This window comes from Piliocolobus tephrosceles, chromosome 3 (assembly GCF_002776525.5).
Source record: "Piliocolobus tephrosceles isolate RC106 chromosome 3, ASM277652v3, whole genome shotgun sequence".
Lineage (NCBI taxonomy): Eukaryota > Metazoa > Chordata > Mammalia > Primates > Cercopithecidae > Piliocolobus > Piliocolobus tephrosceles.
The window spans coordinates 140,597,624-140,616,952 of record NC_045436.1 but is presented as its reverse complement, the minus strand read 5'-3'; the positions used below and the strand labels follow the sequence as shown (position 1 = coordinate 140,616,952).

At 31.4% G+C, this 19,329-nt stretch overlaps 1 non-coding gene across 1 annotated transcript; it reads left to right on the top strand.

The window, feature by feature from the left end:
- Window positions 1-1,668: 1,668 nt before the first annotated feature.
- LOC111550945 lies at window positions 1,669-1,776 on the top strand. Its single transcript, XR_002734207.1, has one exon. It is a non-coding gene; the product is annotated as a U6 spliceosomal RNA (small nuclear RNA).
- The last annotated feature ends 17,553 nt before the right edge of the window (window positions 1,777-19,329 follow it).

Here is a 19,329-nt window from a genome sequence, read left to right as displayed (position 1 = left end):
TCACCTAGGCTGGAGTGCAGTGGCACAATCTCAGCCCATTGCACCTCCGCCTCCCGGATTCAAGTGATTCTCCTGCCTCAGCCTCCCAATTAGGTGAGATCACGAGTGTGTGCCACCACACTTGGCTAATTTTTGTATTTTTAGTAGAGACAAGTTTCTGCATGTTGGCCAGGCTTGTCTCAACTCCTGAGCTCAGGTGATCCGCCTACCTCGGCTTACCTTATTGCTAGGATTACAGGGGTGAGCCACTGTACCCATCCTAAAATTTCACATTTAATACCATGCCTGACATATATTATGAATTAAGTATATACTCTAATTAATTAATACCTCAGTGAATTCAAGATAGACTTTATTTATTATTGTATTTTATAGTAAAACATAGTTAAAAATCAAAATGTATATGCCAGCATTTTATGTTTAAGTTATAACAAATAACACTCAAGACTATATCAGATGCAGGATAAGTTATGGCAGATTAATATTTTGACTGATTTAAATTTAAATGTGAGATTCATAAACGTGCAATTATTTTCCTTTAGAAGAACAGCTCAGTTCTTATTAGATTTAGTTTTTTAAAAAATTAATCCCCTGTATATTTTCTTACAACGCACCACATACAATAAAAAAAATAAATTACATACATCAATTTGTAACACAACCTTAGGTTTGTGATAAACTTATTTAAATGTCAACTTAATTCATTTTCTTATTGAATCTAATGTATGTGATATTGCATGCCCTTCTTTCATGTTCGGAAACAATAAGTCATGTTTTATATTTTAAAATTAAATACATACATATTTATAAATATTTATATGCATCAATATAAAGCAATTCCAATAATATGGAAAACATAAAGAAATACATACCACCTGAAATCTCATCCATAAATAAATCACTGCTAGTATTTCTATGATTTTTCTTGTAGACATCTTTTATACACACATAACAATTTACATAAATTGGCTAAGATTCATGCAATGCAGTGACTTTAAGCAAAATAATTAAATTTATTATAAAGCAAAATATGTAATCTTTAAACTAAAATGGCAATCCATAGTTTAGGGCAAACATAAAAATAAAAAATTGAAATGAAATGAAATGAATCTCTTGCTTCATTTCTTCCCAGTTTCCATGTTCTCATCCCCAGCACTCAACTATTTTAGTTGTCTTCTATTCTCCCCATTTTCCTGCTGTAGATATATCACATTAACTTATCCAATCCTGATGATGTACATTTATGCAGTTTCCAAATAGTGTTATTCTCAAATGTATTATGAGTAAATACTCTTGTGCACCCACATTTTTGCAGTCTGATTTTGTTTTTAGTATAATTCCTAGTGAAAGTAATTTCTAATGGGAAAGAGTATGCAATTTTTATATGAACTCATATTAACTCTTCCACTTACTCCATGTCCTTACGCTATTTCTTAACCCCCAGTGTATCTGTTTTTCTATGTACATAGAGAAAACTACCGCAGTAGAAGTATCTGATTAGATTGTCGGTGTTGATTACATGAGCTAATATACATTCATTTTCTTGCACAGATGTATCGTTTAATAAATCTAGTCTTTATTTTAATGACTTTTTCCCTTTGTTTTAAAATAATTTTAAATTTTCAAATATTCACAGGAATTGTTATTTCTTACTAAGATTTTACGATTATTCCTCACTTGGGTGGCACATATATTAAAATTGGAATGATACACAGAAGATTAGCATGGCCCTTGCACAAGGATGACATACAAATTCATGAGGTGTTCCATTAAAATTTATTTAAAATTAAATATAATAAATAAATGAATAAACCAATTAATTAAATAAAAACAAGATTTTATGGTCCTTTCATAATAACCCTCTCCAGTTAAAGGTTTAAAACATATTTTTACTATCTTGTTTTACTCATTTTATTGTTCTAAAGTCTACTTTGGAATTAGTATTTAATTTGACATTTCTTTTATTATGAATTATAATGAATCATATATTTTTTTAAATTGTTGTTCCAAATGATATGAGCAATTACCCCAATACCAGTTATTGAATAATTCTTTCCTTACTCCCTTGATTAAAAAATATATTTTAATGAAATATTATAGTAAATGTCTCCATACTCTCAATTCTGATCCATTGATTGAAATGTAGGCACAGAGTGTGACTGGCCTATTTGATATCCATCATTGGCTCTTGATATTGTTAACATTATCTCAGCTACGTCTACTAAACAGATGTGTGAGGAAAGATCAGGGGATGAAACTGAATAGGCCTACATCAGTCACTGTAATCCCACCATTTTGCTAGTGTTTAGACAAGGGGTAAGCATGTAAACCCACTTTTGGTAAATGACATACTGAAAGAATATTGCCTTTCTCTACATTAGAGATGACTGCAGGAAGAATATTTTCTTTCCACTCACCGATTCCTTTCCTCATGGTTTGCTGTTGTTTAGGACTTGTCTGTTACCCTGGAAGGCGTCTTGTAATGAGGAGACACAGATACAGAGCTACTGGAAAAAAAAAAATAATAATAATACAAAACTGCCCAATTCCAGACAGTTTAAGTAAATAATAGAGAATATTATCTCTTAAACTGTGGTCCCTCAGATATTTTATTATATTCTGCCAAGCAGATAACATTCCTTTGTTCCTATACTGGCATCACACTGTTTTAATTGTTAAGACCTCACTAAGGTTCAATATCAGATATAAAAAGTTTTCCACGAATGTCACTTTTTACCTTTTTTTGTATCATCCTCACATGAGTATTTTTTAAGTAAGAGTTTAGACTATTTGTTTAAGGTCACGAAAATATTTTACAAATTGTATTAGGAACTTTAATTACAGTGGATGTGTTTACAAATTTGTAGATAATATATTTAGAAAATGTATGTGTCTTGGCTAGGAATAAAATATGATTTCCAATTAATTAACATAAGCTCTTATGTGAATTAGTAAAGATTTAAAACTTTTCTCATATAAGGTAAATTTACATCAAAATATTTCTCTTTATTTTCTTATGATAATTTCTAACTGGTCCCTTGACTTATTCCTCATACAGCTATTGCTTTATTTTCTTATAGTTTGTGAGCATACAATGATATCAACCATACATAACAAGAATTTTTATAATTTCTTTACTATAATATTTTACATTACTGTGTTAGTGTATACTACCATATTAATGTAGCTAATAGGTGTGATGGACTCATGATCGAATTCCTTACTTTAATGGGGACATTTGATTATATAACTATTAGGCAAAATATTAGGTTTTACATCAAGATATATATTTTTAATTATTTTAATTATATTGAGATATTCTCATTTTATTATAAGTTTTTAAAAGATTTTATATTTTTATTCAGATCACCCTATGGCTTATAGTATATTAATCTATACAAATATTGACTTATATTAAGGTTTTTCAAACATTAAATCATCCTTGCATTTTTGAAATTGTTAAACTGTTTTATCTTATTGTTTATCATATTTACCACTTATTATATGCTATTTTTTCTATATAATCTACTATATTAAATAGTGTAGAATTTAATTTATCTTATAGTAGCTATAAATATTATTATTTACTGCTTATTACTTATTCTTTCAATGAATTCTGTAAATACGGTATCAATGTATGATTCTGTTTTCTGATTTTTCATATAATTTAGTGATACTGTATGCTTCTTGAAACCACTTAAGATGAAATTTCTACAAATGTAAAATAATGAGATTATGTAAGTACCAAGCCAGTGTCTTCTTTTTTTTAAGTAGGGTTTATTTATAGAACAGTTTTAGGGTTATAAAATTATTAAGCAAAATTTGCAGACAATTACAAAATATCCCCTCTTCACCCTTCCCCCAATCACAGTTTCTCCTGTTACTAACTTTATGCCTTGCTGTAGTACATGTGTTACAACTGATAACACATTATTTATAATTTATTGCTAACAAGCCCATAGTTTACATTAGAGTTACCTCTGTGTGTTCTATAGTTCTATGGATTTTGATAAACATGTGAATAACCACTGTAGTATCATAAAAATGGTTTCACTTTGTAAAAGTCCCCTCTGCTACACACCTAATTGTCCCTTCCCCACAGACTGAAACCCCTGGCAACCAGTAACCTTTCCTTGTCTCTATAGTTTGGATTTTCTTACTAAAAAAAAAAAAAAAAAAAAAAATCCTGACTTTATAAGATTAAGTATTGTAATTTTAAGGCAAATATCTGAGTGAGTTAAATTCATCCGAACAGAAATACACTAAGAATGGAAATATGTAGGTAGGTATGAGCACTTGAGAACGCTGGCTGAAATAATGTGGCTAATGTAGTTGTGCTAATGTTGCGAATCCACCATCACCATTGGAGCCTCGGCTGGATATGAAGGAGAAATAAAGTTTATCTCAATCATTCCAATCTCAAGAATTCAATCTTCCTTTTTCTCTGAAAACTTTCCAGCCTCTAGCAAAATGTATATATCAATGCTTTATGCCAAAATTGTAGGAATGTTTATAATTAGTTGAGATACTTTGCAGGCATTTGCCTCCACTAACCATCTTTGTTGAGATACAGAGCAAGTACTCAGGGACCAAAATGGGGCAGGCACTGTGCTAGGTTGTAAAGAAGAAAGGAGTAGAAAGTGAAATTGAGTTTTAATAAATAAAATTGTTTGATCTCAAGTCCTTCTCAAAATGTTTTCTTACAAGTCATACTAAATGTCTTATATTTTCCTCAGAAAAATGACTAAATGTCTATATTTTAATCTGCCTAGGGTTTTTCTTGTGAGTATTTAATAGGCTATGTAGGGGTCATGACCCAAACTCTCCAACTAAAAAAAAAATACACAATATGTGTTATCTGTTATCTGTACCACTAAACTAATAAATTCACCATACAATATTTTGGTTTACATTCTAATAAAAAAATTAATCAGATTGCTAAATAACTGCTCTCATTGATAACCTAGATAAATTAATGCTTATAAAATTTGGGTCTTAAACATAAACTTCAGAAACTTTTTGGAGCTTAATCAGCTAATTTCCCATACTTCTTTGGCAAAAGAAGTTGCACAAGAGATGGCTCGAGTTCTAAACATTTATTAAATTACAGAGAAAAATGTATAGATGATGACTCACTAGCTTCATAAGAAAGATTGCAAAAACCTCATAATATTGCCAAAAAATGTGATGTGAAACATTAATGTTTTTCTATAGTCATCTAGTCATCACAAATACTATAAAATAAATATTTCAATTCATCTCCATCTTCTCCATTTTTGTAACTTAAAATGCTTTATTGAGAATGAATTGCCTCAGATATTGAAAAAGTTTGGAAATATTGCTAGATTAATTATATTTTAACAATCAATATTGAGTAGTGGGCAGGGTGTTCTAGGATCAGCCAAAAACAGTATAGTTGCAATTTTTGCCTTTGGGAAATCTGATAAAGATTTTAAAGGATATTCTCTAGCATTGTTTTGACTTTTACAACTACAAATACGTTTTCTCTAGAAAAAAAAGTAGGTTTGCTTAATATGATTGAAAGTAAATTTCTGTTATTTTCCTATTTGAAAATTAATAGTACCTGGAATTTGTTCAAGTTAAACTGTGCTTTCTGAAAGGATAAAACAAGAGCATTAAAAATAATTAATATCTTCACCAGAAAAAGTTAATGAGAAGAAACAGTGGATTTAAAACACTTCCCACATAATTTATTTAAGTATGTATGATTGATTATATTTTCATTTCATTCATGTGTGGATATATTTCTCCCCAAGTATGTCGTAAACTTTTTAAGATATTAAAGTACATATATTTTATTTTTTTAAAATTACATCTAGCCCAGTATTAAATATGGCATACATATTTAATTAATACTTAGCAATTGTTTATGGATTTTTTTCTTTGAATGCAATAAAACTAACCTGTCATAATAGTTCAATGATGGTTTTATTTGTAACATCATCTATTTCTACAAAATTCTTTGAAATTTTGTATTATTAGTATTCTATGTTCATGAAAATATGAAAAATAAAATACAAGAAATATTTAAAATTAACAGTTTTTACCCTTAAGGTGTGGATTACAATTCAGCCTATGAATCTAAGATATCCTTATTAAAACAGAGATCAATGTTGTTTTACGTCCTGATCGATAGCAGTGTAGTCAAATATAGTGCCAATAATATTAGCAACACTTCCACAATAATTACCATATATAGACACAGGCCTAAGCATGTTACCTGGATTATCTCAAGTATTCCTCCTAATAAGTCTTACAGATAAATTTATTTTCTCTGTTTTACATATGAGAGAATTGAGTACTGATTTTTAGTAAGTTGCCAAGTTTTATTTGAGAACAAAACTCATACTCATTAATTAATTGAAATAAGTATTCTAACTGGGTCCTCCCATTCTCTATCAGGACTTCTTGATTTTATGGTTCACTATTTCTCTTACATTACATCAACAGTCTACTGAGTCTACACCTTTACTACCCATGCTGTTCCCTCAACTCATCAACCCTCTTTCTGTTCATCTTATAGTATTATAATGACTCTATTGCATCTAATTTTAGCCCCTTGGCACTTTTCTGTATGACTGCAAAACTGCAAATGTCAGTAAATCAGCCCCTTTCCCTACTTTAAGCCTATCCTGGGAAAGCTGAATGTGACAACAGAAAAACACCACCATACAGGGCTTACTTTAAATCAATGATCATTTCATTAAATCATGCTCATAGTGATGCCAGGTAATCTTATTTCAGTTTAGTGGTCCATTGACTCTCACACACTTCTAGAAGTAACTTTATTAATTTTTCTCTTGTCACATCTTCCAGTTGCACCCCCATTGTCGTTGTCATTCTCAACTGACCATTTTCTTCTTATTTGACTAAAAACTTACGAGCTGGTGGAAGAGTACTTTAATACAACGCCATCAGCACAGTACGTGTGTACCAGAAACTTTGCCCAGATACTCAATATTTCCTTCTGCTACCAACAACAATCTGTCTGGGCTCCTATCTAAAACCTGTTTCTACTTGTGCCCATTATTTCATCCTTTTATTCCTACTCAAGGACATAGATCTATCAATATTACTATCTCTCCTATCTTTTTCCTACATCATCAGATTTTTTCCTGCCTACTAGAACATTCCTAATAGCATTCAAATTTCCTTACATTTTTCAAATTATTTTTCAAAATTATCACCTTTCTTAATTTTCTCTGTAATCAACCACCACATTTATTATCTTTATTTCAAATTCCATCGTACAAAAATATTATTGTATGTCCTCAATTCCTCTCTTGCCATTCTAAGTCAAGACTATTCCAATGAATGGTTTTTCTACAACTGTTCTTTTGAAATTGCTATATAAAAACATTAGTGGCTTCCACATTACCAAACACTCTATCTTTATTGCAGTTGACAGAAAATTAAACATAGTTGATCATTTGCTTCTCTTTAATGGGTTTCTGTTTTTCCACTTGGCCTCTAGGTCATCTATTTGACTGCCTTCTCCCTTCAATTCTGCTTTGCTGGTGTTTCTGCATTACTTTGACCACTTCATATTCAAGGACTACAAGGTTTAGTAATTGAATCTCTTCTCTTAATCATCTGCATGCACCGTTTTGGTGATCTCATATAATTCCATTGCTTTAGAATCATCCCAGCTAATGTTCATAAACTTTATATCACTGGATGATAACTATTTTTTGAACTCTAGACTGATATATTCAACTATTTATTTGGTATCTTCATTTAGGTGTCTAACAGAAGTTAGAAAATTAACATACCCCAAAATGGGTTGCTTTCACATCTCGAAAACTGTTTCTTTTCCATCCAGTGTGATTTCAATTATAGACTACTTCCCAATTTTAATTTCTGATACCAAAACTTAGGCTCATCCTTGAATGTTTCCCTTTTCTCTCACTCAAATTCAATTTGCCAGTAACCTATTTGCTTTACTTTGAAAATGGATTAATAATTCCACCACCTCTTAACACTGTCATATTTGCTATCTTGGTCCAAACCATCATTTCTCACCTGGATTATTCTTCCATTTGCATTCTAAATCTTCTCCCAAATTCTGACCCAGCATTTTTGTTTTAAACACAGCAGCTACATAACATTTTACAAATTTATTTCCTGCTATTAATCTTTTAAATTCCCCTTCTTCAGTGTGTTTTCTTATCAATCAATACAATGGACAGAAGCCCATATGTACCCATCATAACCAATACCCGTTACCTTCCTGACTCTGCCCTTCACTCTTCTCAATACTTCTGTGATCCACAGCCTGGTCTACTTGCTGTTCCTCAGGGCACTTGCACCTGACGTTTCTTCTACCTATAATATCTTCTGTTCACAAACGTGGTACATCCTATTCTGTTCTTTTATTTATTTTTATTCATAGCACTTTCACTATGTTCTACATGTAATGCTTGTTTCCTCTTCAATTCTCCCATGCCAATAGGGAAGAAGCTTGAATTTGCCACTGTAGTTCAAAAATGTAATGCCTATTGTTTATAATGTACTAAAAATATTTGCTCAATGAATATATGAACAAAGTAATGAAAGTGATGGAGAAGAAATCTAAATCTAGGATTAACATTAAGGAATATGCAAAGTTGTAACTCTTATCAAACAAGTTCATTTAAGGACTGTTGCAGAAAATGGTTTTCTTTTAATGTTGATCAGTGTAGACAATTCAGATAATTTCCCAAAGTAAGTTTGGCTGACAGTATAAATAAATTGATAATTTTCTACATTTTACACCCATGTCTAACATGATCACATTCAAAACTAAAGAATGTGTAGGCTTTTAGAATAAGTCTGGGGATGTGAATATGTTGTATCTTTCAATTAATTCCAATTCAATTTTTATATCATTTCTGTGAGTGAATTACTGTGCAAAGTTGCTGATGCATAATAAACACAAGAACAATATACATAATCTGAACAATGTCATATATACAAAATCATAGAATTGTAAAATTGGAGGCACTGTTTGAACCTTGGAAGGTATTTCAAGGAAAAAAAATAAGAGAAACTGTTTTCTTTGGTGCAGGTTAACTAAAGGAACATATTAAGTATGACGCAACTTGAATAGTAATTATAGTCTTCAGTCATTAATTGCCTACTACAAGCCGTTCAATGTTTTTTTTTTTTTTGTGTGTGTGTGTGTGTGTATATATTTCACATGTACAGAAAAGCCCATTTTGAACAGAAGCAAACAATCCTTTTTGATATATTCATAATATTGTATTCAATATCAGGCAGGCAGTAATTCATTATTGCTTATTTAGCTAATAAATTTTAAAAAGAAAAAAACACTGGTAAAAAACACATGACATATTTATATAATCTGCTACATATGTGTGATTATGGCACTTTGAAAAGCTTATTTGAAGGGAGAAATGAAATATAATATGTTTTATAATAAAAATGTCTTGATTATTCAACATTGCATTCTATCTAACAAGTACAGCATTTGGCACATAGGTGCTCAGAAACTATGTGAATAAATAGAAGAATTATTCTTTAAGGACAAATATTTTTGTAACACAATTATTTACTTATTAACTCATGAAGATCTATACTTCTGTAATGCTAAATTATTGCCATTTAAACAAGTGAGCATTTCTGAAAGTATGCATATAGAGATGTCAAAACTGGTGCAGACAGCGACATAACCCACTCATTCAAATATGCAATTTTATTCAAAACATTTAAAACTTGTATGATACCATCACAAACCAGTCACAGTGAGTGCATTATACATCACTGGCACCCCAACACACACCCTGTGGTGTTAATCCTAAAGGTTCTGATCATCTGGATGTTGAAGGGAGGAGGTCCTCAGTGTGATCAAAGTAGTGTGGAGAATGGAGGGAGGAATGTGACAAGTAGCAGAAAAGAAATAATTCACTGTTTTGTTTGTTTGTTTTAGACAGGATTTCACTCTGTTGCTCAGGCTGGAATGCCGCAGTGTGATCTCCGCTCACTGAAACCTCTGTGATTCTCCTGCTTCAGCTTTCCAAGTAGCTGTAATGACAGGTGCCCATCACCATGCCCAGCTAACGTTTGTATTTTTAGTAGACACTGGATTTGCCATATTTGCTGGGCTGGTCTCAAACTCCTGACCTCAACTGATCTGCCCACCTTGGCCTCCCAAATGCTAGAATTACAGGCGTGAGCCACCACGCCTGGCCTAAATTAACATTTTAACAGTGAGTTAAATTACCATAAATTACCATAACACTTTACTCAGGTAAAATATTAGCCTAGAAATAGATCTTGATCAATATGAATGACAAACTTTATAATCAAATAAACAATAGGTAATTAAAAGATGAAGCAGTTTTTCTCAGGCTTTGGAAAATTTTATCTTCAATAGCCACTTTTTAAAGACAAATGTCAAACATTAAAAACTTGCTAATATGGTATTTTTTATCTTACAAAAATAAGCACAACAAAAATGTGCTTCTGAACACTAAAGTTTTGTGAGTTAATGGCCTGAAAACATCTTCCAGATCCTAAATTCATATTACCATTTTTTTATGATCTGAAAAGATTTTTTCCCAAAATTGTACACAAGGACTATGATGAATCACCCTAATAGAAAATGAACTATTTTTGGAATTTTGTTAATTTACTCCTAGTGAAATTAGTGTTTTCAACTGATCGCCTTTGTTTTCCAATACACAGAATTGCCAGCTGTTTCTATTTTTCAGCAATAGCTTTTATATCTGTGCTTAAGGCAGCAGTTGTTGAATTATTTTTAAATTATTTTGAGGTGCTTATTCTAAAAGTTAATGAAAGCTTTTTTTCTTTAATTTACTTGGAACAAGTAGTTTATATTGTTTTCTTCCTTTCCCTTTCTTTTTTTACTTCTTTCTTTCACTCTTTTCTGTAAATAGTCTAGGATAGTGCTCTGAGAGTAACTTAGCTATCACGGATTTTTTCCTTTGTAGGTGGCATTGTTGTGCTTGATGCAAAACAATAGAGTTTTAATAAATATGAATACGATTAATATATATTAGCTGAATTGCATGCTGCTTTCATTTGTAAGAGAAAGGGCTGGGTAAGACTTTGTGTTCACAGATAGGATCAGAGTGCGACGTTTTCTTTAAAATTGAATTTAGAAAAAAAATTCCTTTTATACATGAGGAATATGACATGCATAACAAAATTTTCAATGTTTTAATATCCTGTTATATTACTTATAAACTAATTGTATTTAAATTTGTAATGCTCAAATGATCACACGTTTACAACAGTGAATACTTTGAAAAACTCAAATTACTACATGATGATTGCTGTAAATCAAATAAATTGTAGTGGCCCCAGGGAGAAAATATGTGTTGTTATGGACAGTCAGAAGACTGATTTCCAGCAAATACATCTCTAAAAGCACAACTCAAAATATAAACTGATTATATTTTAGCATTTTTATTTTGTCAGAACCTGCTCAGATATTACCATTGTGTACTAAATAAAACTATCAAGCCTTTGCATCCTGATTGTATTTTCTAAGAAATCTATCTTAATATAAAGAAAAAGAAAATTATTATTTTTATTTTTTTAGAGAATCTGGTTTCTCAATAATAAAGATATGAATAATTTTATTAAACACAATTTTTTATACTGATACTAGATCCATACAATTCTTAATTCCTACAGAAATTATTGAATGCCTTGAACTTGGATAAATTTTATTACACATCAATACATTGATTTCTGCTTAAAACTACCCCAAATAAATAAATGCCTCATGTACTGGCATAAGTAAATTTTTGAGTACATCAAAAATAAAAATATTTTTTTTAAAAAACAATTGAAGCCTAATGCTTGGTGTTCTAGAATAAGGGATGGTGATTCATACTAATTAAATATAGTCAATATATTTCACCGTCATCTGATATGTTGATATTGTTTTCTTCTTTCCCCTTCGCCATATTGTAATTGAGACCAATTACAGAAAACTTTGTCACTCCAGACATATTTATTCTCACTTGTTAAACTGGGAGATTTCTTTCCTTAGTGTATTTACATGAGTCAGCAAATTTAATTCCTCTTTCTAAAATTTACAATTAGGTCATATATTTGTTATCTCTCTTGTAAATGAATGCAGAGTGTGATTTCTAAGATGTACTTTGCCTTCCCCTTATGGTTGCTTTCTACATCTATACCTACTATTTAGATAAACTCTGTCCAGTAGAACATAAAATGAGCCACAAATACAAACCACACATGCAATTTTAAATTTTTAGCAGGTTCCTTAAAAAGTATAACAGGTAAAGTTAATTTTATATCCAAATTGTCATTTCAACATTAAATAAATGTAAAACTCATCAAGATATTTATAATCATTTTTCACATCAGCATATATTTTATGTTAACAGCATATCTTACTTCAGACCAGCCACAGTTCAAGTGCACAGCAGCTGCATGTGACTACCATAGTGGATAGTGAAAATCTTGACCCTTACTTTCTGCTTTCCTAATTGTGTTCTCTTTTCCCTAAATATTTACAAAAACTTAAGCTTCAAAGGAACAATTCAGTGTGTTCATTTTCATTACTAAAACATTTACCATTATATCAGTGACTAGTTTAAAAGAAAGTTTAAATTTACAGTAAGTATAAATAATAAAGCATATCTTTTTGGAAGAAGGGTAGTTTATTTTGATCATCCTTCTAAAAGCAAGTTACTTGAATAAAATAATATCATTCTATCCAATTACTGAAATTACTCTTCAATATGGAAAAATTATATATGATTATTTGGCAAAAGCATTTTTTGTGAATTATCAGGATAATTCCCACAGTCATATTATAATAGAATGTGAATTCTGATAAAATATCAACTGCAGAATTTGAAGTGAAATTAGTTTACTCATCTTTGACTACTGATTTTTCCTGTTGTTAGGAGTCTAAAGTGTATTGTAAACCTCCATAAACATTTATAAGGAAATAAACATATTTGACTTATAGAAATTGAAAAATAAGTTTTTGTTTTAAATCATATAACCCACATGCATTAAAAATATTTTCAGGTAACATTTTATTTCCTCTTAACCTGCTGCATAAATTTTTATTTGCAAAATGGAAAAACAATACTTTCCACTTCATAGAATTATTATGGGGATTAAACAAGATAGAAACCTGTAGCATAGAATGTGTGTAATACACATATTATTTACTATATTATTATTGAAAATATTTTGCTTTCACTTCTCTTATAATTGCTATCTGCTGTTCTTACCAACTGCCAAAGCTTCCACATTTCTATTCTTACTTTCTTACGGCTTTTATATGCTCTACATTCTGGATAAGACTACATGGACATTACACACACACACACACACACACACACACATACACACAAAGCTGGTTCAAATGCCTGAAGCAGAGTCATCATTCCCACAATTTTCCAAAAAATATTCAATGTCTTGCATTTTTTTATCTCAAAAAAAAAAAAAAAAAAAAAAGTACCAACATCCTGGAACTCATTCCAAAAGCCTAACTTATCTTTTAATCTTCTCATTTACAGCTACCCAATCACCCTAATACTAGTTGTTTCTTCTTCTCCTCTAAAATATCTACACCAATTCCCTAGTACTAGGGTGACTACATAATTGAACACTTCAGATTACTTTTGTCTGAGATAAATGCTAAACCATGTTGGATATTGGGACAGGAGGCATAAATAAGGACTATCTTGGACAATATGGCACATAAGCCACCTTATCAACATTGAAGTGTTTTAGTTGAGAAGAAATGAGAATTTGAAACTGGTACTTGCAGTATGAATACATCAGAGGAAGATATGTGAGGAGTAAAATTGAGAAACTAGAATTGAGCAGATTGATTAGGAATTAATTAGATCAGTTATTATCACACTTATGCCCCAATACCTTCAATTCAGAATATCAGTATGAATGAAAGACTATTGTTAGCATCATATTTCATTTTAAAAGTAATAGATATAAGACAAGAAAATAAACAACACCAAAGTGTGGAGACACAGTGCCTTAAATAAATATTAATTTGGGCGAGGTATGGTGACTCACACCTGTAATCCCAGCATTTTAGGAGGTCAAAGCAGGCAGATTGCTTGAGTCCAAGAATTCAATATCAGCCTGGGCAACATGGCAAAACCTATCTCTATTAAAAATTGGCTAGCCATAAGTAGAAAGCTGAAACTGGATCCTTTCCTTACTCCTTATATGAAAATTAATTCAAGATCAATTAGAGACTTAAATGTTAGACCTAATACCATAAAAACCCTAGAAGAAAACCTAGGTAGTACCATTCAGGACATAGGCATGGGCAAGGACTTCATGTCTAAAACACCAAAAGCAATGGCAACAAAAGCCAAAATTGACAAATGGGATCTAATTAAACTAAAGAGCTTCTGCACAGCAAAAGAAACTACCATCAGAGTGAACAGGCAACCTACAGAATGGGAGAAAATTTTTACAATCTACTCATCTGACAAAGGGCTGATATCCAGAACCCAAAAACAACTCAAACAAATTTACAAGAAAAAAACAAACAACCCCATCAAAAAGTGGGCAAAGGATATGAACAGACATTTCGCAAAAGAAGACATGCATACAGTCAACAGACACATGAAAAAATGCTCATCATCACTCATCATCAGAGAAATGCAAATCAAAACCACAATGAGATACTATCTCACACCAGTTAGAATGGCAATCATTCAAAAGTCAGGAAACAACAGGTGCTGGAGAGGATGTGGAGAAATAGGAACACTTTTACACTGTTGGTGGGATTGTAAACTAGTTCAACCATTATGGAAAACAGTATGGCAATTCCTCAAGGATCTAGAACTAGATGTACCATATGACCCAGCCATCCCACTACTGGGTATATACCCAAAGGATTATAAATCATGCTGCTATAAAGACACATGCACACGTATGTTTATTGCGGCACTATTCACAATAGCAAAGACTTGGAATCAACCCAAATGTCCATCAGTGACAGGCTGGATTAAGAAAACGTGGCACATATACACCATGGAATACTATGCAGCCATAAAAAAGGGTAAGTTTGTGTCCTTTGTAGGGACATGGATGCAGCTGGAAACCATCATTCTCAGCAAACTATCACAAGAACAGAAAACCAAACACTGCATGTTCTCACTCATAGATGGGAACTGAACAATGAGATCACTTGGACTCAGGAAGGCGAACATCACACACCAGGGCCTATCATGGGGAGGGGGGAGGGGGGAGGGATTGCACTGGGAGTTATACCTTATGTAAATGACGAGTTGTTGGGTGCTGACGAGTTGATGGGTGCAGCACACCAACATGGCACAAGTATACATACGTAACAAACCTGCATGCTATGCACATGTACCCTAGAACTTAAAGTATAATAATAATAAAAAAAAAATACAAAAATTAGCCAGACGTGGTGTGTCTGTAATATCAGCTATTTGGGAGACTGAGGTGGAAAGATTGCTTGAGCCTGAGAGGTCAAGGTTGCTGCACTACATCCTAAGCAACAGAGTGAGATCCTGTCTCAAAAAATAAAAAAAAAATAAAATAAAAAAAGAATACTTCAGCCACACCAATCTTTTAAACTGTCTTTCATTTGGCATTGTAGAGTTCAAGATGGTTCAAAAATATATCTTTGTTTCTTTTTTTTTGTAAAGTAGAAAGACTGTAGTAAAAACAATTTTAAGTGTGAAGTATTAGCATAATATGCATGTTGAGAATCTGGACTTTGGTTTTCTAAGCATATTGTTTGGAGTGTGGTTAATTTGCCCAGGCATATGCATCATCTCCCGAAAAGTCACCTGTTCTTCAAAATATTTATGAAAACTGTGTACCAAAGTTTTTATATTATTAACAATGGAAATAGTTGAAATTTACTTAGTTAATACTATTTTGGAAACTGTACTTTTTCATGTTATAATTATTATTAAATAAAGAAATCATTATTATAGCAATGCTCATTTTAGAGCTGAACAAATGGTGATTTTGAAAAGTGAAAAACAAGATCAAGCTTATATATTTAGTAAAAATCATCGGGAATTGAAATCTGGTCGGCATTCCACCAAGGACCTGTTCTTAACCAATATTGCATATAATAGTTTTTTTCTTTTTAAAATTTATATTTTATCTATTTTTAATTTTTAAAATTTTTACTTTTGGTGTGTATATAATATGTGTATATGTTTATAAGCAACATGAGATATTTTGACACAGGCATGCAATGCGTAATAATCACATGAGGGTAAATGGGGTATCTATCACCTCGAGCATTCATCCTTTGCATTGCAAAGGATTCAATTATACTCTTTAAGTTATTTTTAAATGTATGATTAAATTATTTTTCACTATAGTCACCCTATTATGCTAGCAAATTCTGGGTCTTATTTATTCTTTCTAACTATTTTTGTACTTCTTATTTTGTAATTAAACATAAAGTAAGTAATGACTTTATTACTAAAATAGCAGTAGTATGTCTTACGTAATAATTGATGGAAAATGTTTTATTATAAAGTTATTAGATATAGCTCATATATTTATTTCAACTATATAATATATATTTGATTTTACTGTATATATTTAAGGTACACATGATGTTTTGATATACATGAACATAGCGAAATGATTACTACATTCAAACATGAGAATATATCCAATATCTCACATAGACCTTTTTTGTGGGTAGGGTAAAAGTACCTAAAATTTCCTCCTTTAGCAAATGTCCTATCTATGATACAATAGTACTAATTACAGTCCTCATGCTACACATTAGATCTCTAGACTCATGCATCCTGCATAACTGTAGCTTTGTACACTTTTACCTCCATCTCCTCATTTCCTCCACGCCCTGCTACCGAGATCATGCAATATTTTTCTTGTATCTCTTTCTTCTATTTACTGAGATGGTTTAGTAACAATGACTCCTCAGTAGCAATGAGCCTCGATAGAACCAAATATTGACATCTAAACAAAACTCTCCAATAAAATGAACAAGCGCTCTACATTAGCCCATTTCTATACTGCTATAAAGAAATGTGTGAGACTGAGTAATTTAAAAACGAAAGAGGTTTAATTGACTCATGGTTCAGGATGGCTAGGGTGGCCTCAGGAATCTTACAATCATAGTAGAAGATGAAGGGGAAACAAGGCACCTTCTCCACAAGACAGCAGAAAGGAGAAGTGTGGAGGTAAGGGGGAAGAGCCCCTTATATAACTATCAGATCTCATGAGAACCCGTTCACTATCACAAGACTATCATGGGGTAAAGCATCCCCATGATCCAGTTCCCTCTATCTGGTCTCTCCTTTGACATGTAGGGCTTACTGAGATTATGTGGACTATAATTCAAGATGAGATTTGGGTGGGGACAAAAAGCCTAACTATATCAGGCTCCATGAAGAAGCAGTTGATGATAAAACAGAGGCACTAAATTATCAAAGAAAGCACATACTTCCTAAAAATTTTACTAGATAATTGGACATCTATGTAGAGAAAGTAAAATTTAGTCTCTGTATAACCCTATACATGACAAATAATTTGAGATCAATCTTAAGCCTGAAAGAAAATATTGGAACCCCAATTCTGGCTCCATTTAACAAAACATAAATGCAAGACTGGAAAAGATGAAACACTTCCCAAGTAACATAACTGCATCCTAAAGTAAATATGAAGATAATTCATGGGAAATACAAAAGTATCCAGCATTCAACAAAGTCAAATTAAATCTCTGGAGTTAAAACAAATTACCAGCCATGCAAAAATACAGTGAAAGGTGATTCATAATGGGGAGAAAAACTAAGCAATTGAAACCAATTCTCAACAGATATAGGTGTTAAATAAAGCAGACATAGGTGTTAAATCAAAGCCTTAAAAATTTTAGAAGAACATATAGAAAAGTAATTTTACATGTTTAGAGTAAGCAAAGATTTTTTAAAGACTAATTCTACAAATCATGAATCACTTTGAAAAGAATAAATAGAATTTTATAAAAATTGAAATTTTATCATCTCCAAAAACATTACTCAAAATAAATAGGCAATTAACAAGCTGGAATATAAAATATTTACAATACATAAATCTGAAATAAGATTTAATCTTTAATACTTGAGAAATGCTTATTGATCTGCAATTAAGAAAACTCAACAAATTAAAAGTTGGCCAAACAATGAATAAATATTTCTCAAAAGATGATACCGTAATATCATATATACCACATATATGAATACATAAAAAGGCATTTAATATTTTTAATCAGAAAAATCTAAAATAAAACAAAAATAAATTATTTCACAGTGTAGAATTCTCAAAACAAAATGACTGATAATTCATTCTGCACAAGCATAAAATATTACAGCCACATTGAACTATGGTTTGGTATTTTCTTAAAACATTAAAAAAGCATCTTTAATTCTGCAGTTTCTCTCCTTTCTACTTGTCGAAAAGAATTGAAAATATTTCTTACAAAAATATGTAAAGAAATGTTCTTAATCACCTTATTCTATCAAGGCTAAAGCTGGAAATACTCAAAATCATTTTAAAAAATGAATAAAAAAAGCTATACTCATATCTAATAACTAACAAATTATTGATTCATATATTCTAAAACATGGATCTATCTGGGAACTATCGTGCTGAGCAAAATAAATTAGACAAAAATGTTGTATATACATGTATATACTCAGACGCACCCAGTTCAGCCTTGAACAGCATGGGGTTAGGGGCACTGAACCCCTGCACAGTCAAAAATATGAATATAACTTTTGAGTCCCTAAAAACTTGAGTATTAATAGCCTACTGTTGATCAGAAGCCTTACTGATAACATAAATAGTTGATTAACACATAATTTTTATGTTATAGCTATGTAAAAATATGCTATATTTTTACAATAAAGTAAGCTGGAGAAATGAAAATGTAATTAAAAAAATCATTAGGAGGAGAAAATATATTAACTATTCATTTAGGAAGTAGATCATCATAAATGTCTGAATCCTCATCAACTTCACATTGAGTAGGCTAAGGAGGAGGAGAAAGAGAAGGGGGTACTCTTGCTTTCACTAGGGTGGTGGAGGCAGAAGAACATTCATAAATATGTGGACACCCACAGTTCAAATCCATGTTCCTCAAAAGTCAACTGAATGCATAAAATTCCATCTGTATGAACTATTAAAAAATTAAAAATTACTCAACATCTCAGAAACCAGGAAAAAGTTGTGTCTGCCTGAGGGCAGAAACTATAAAGAGAACAAGGGAACTTACTGGGATGATTGAATTTATTTTTCAATTTTATTTGGAGTGACAAA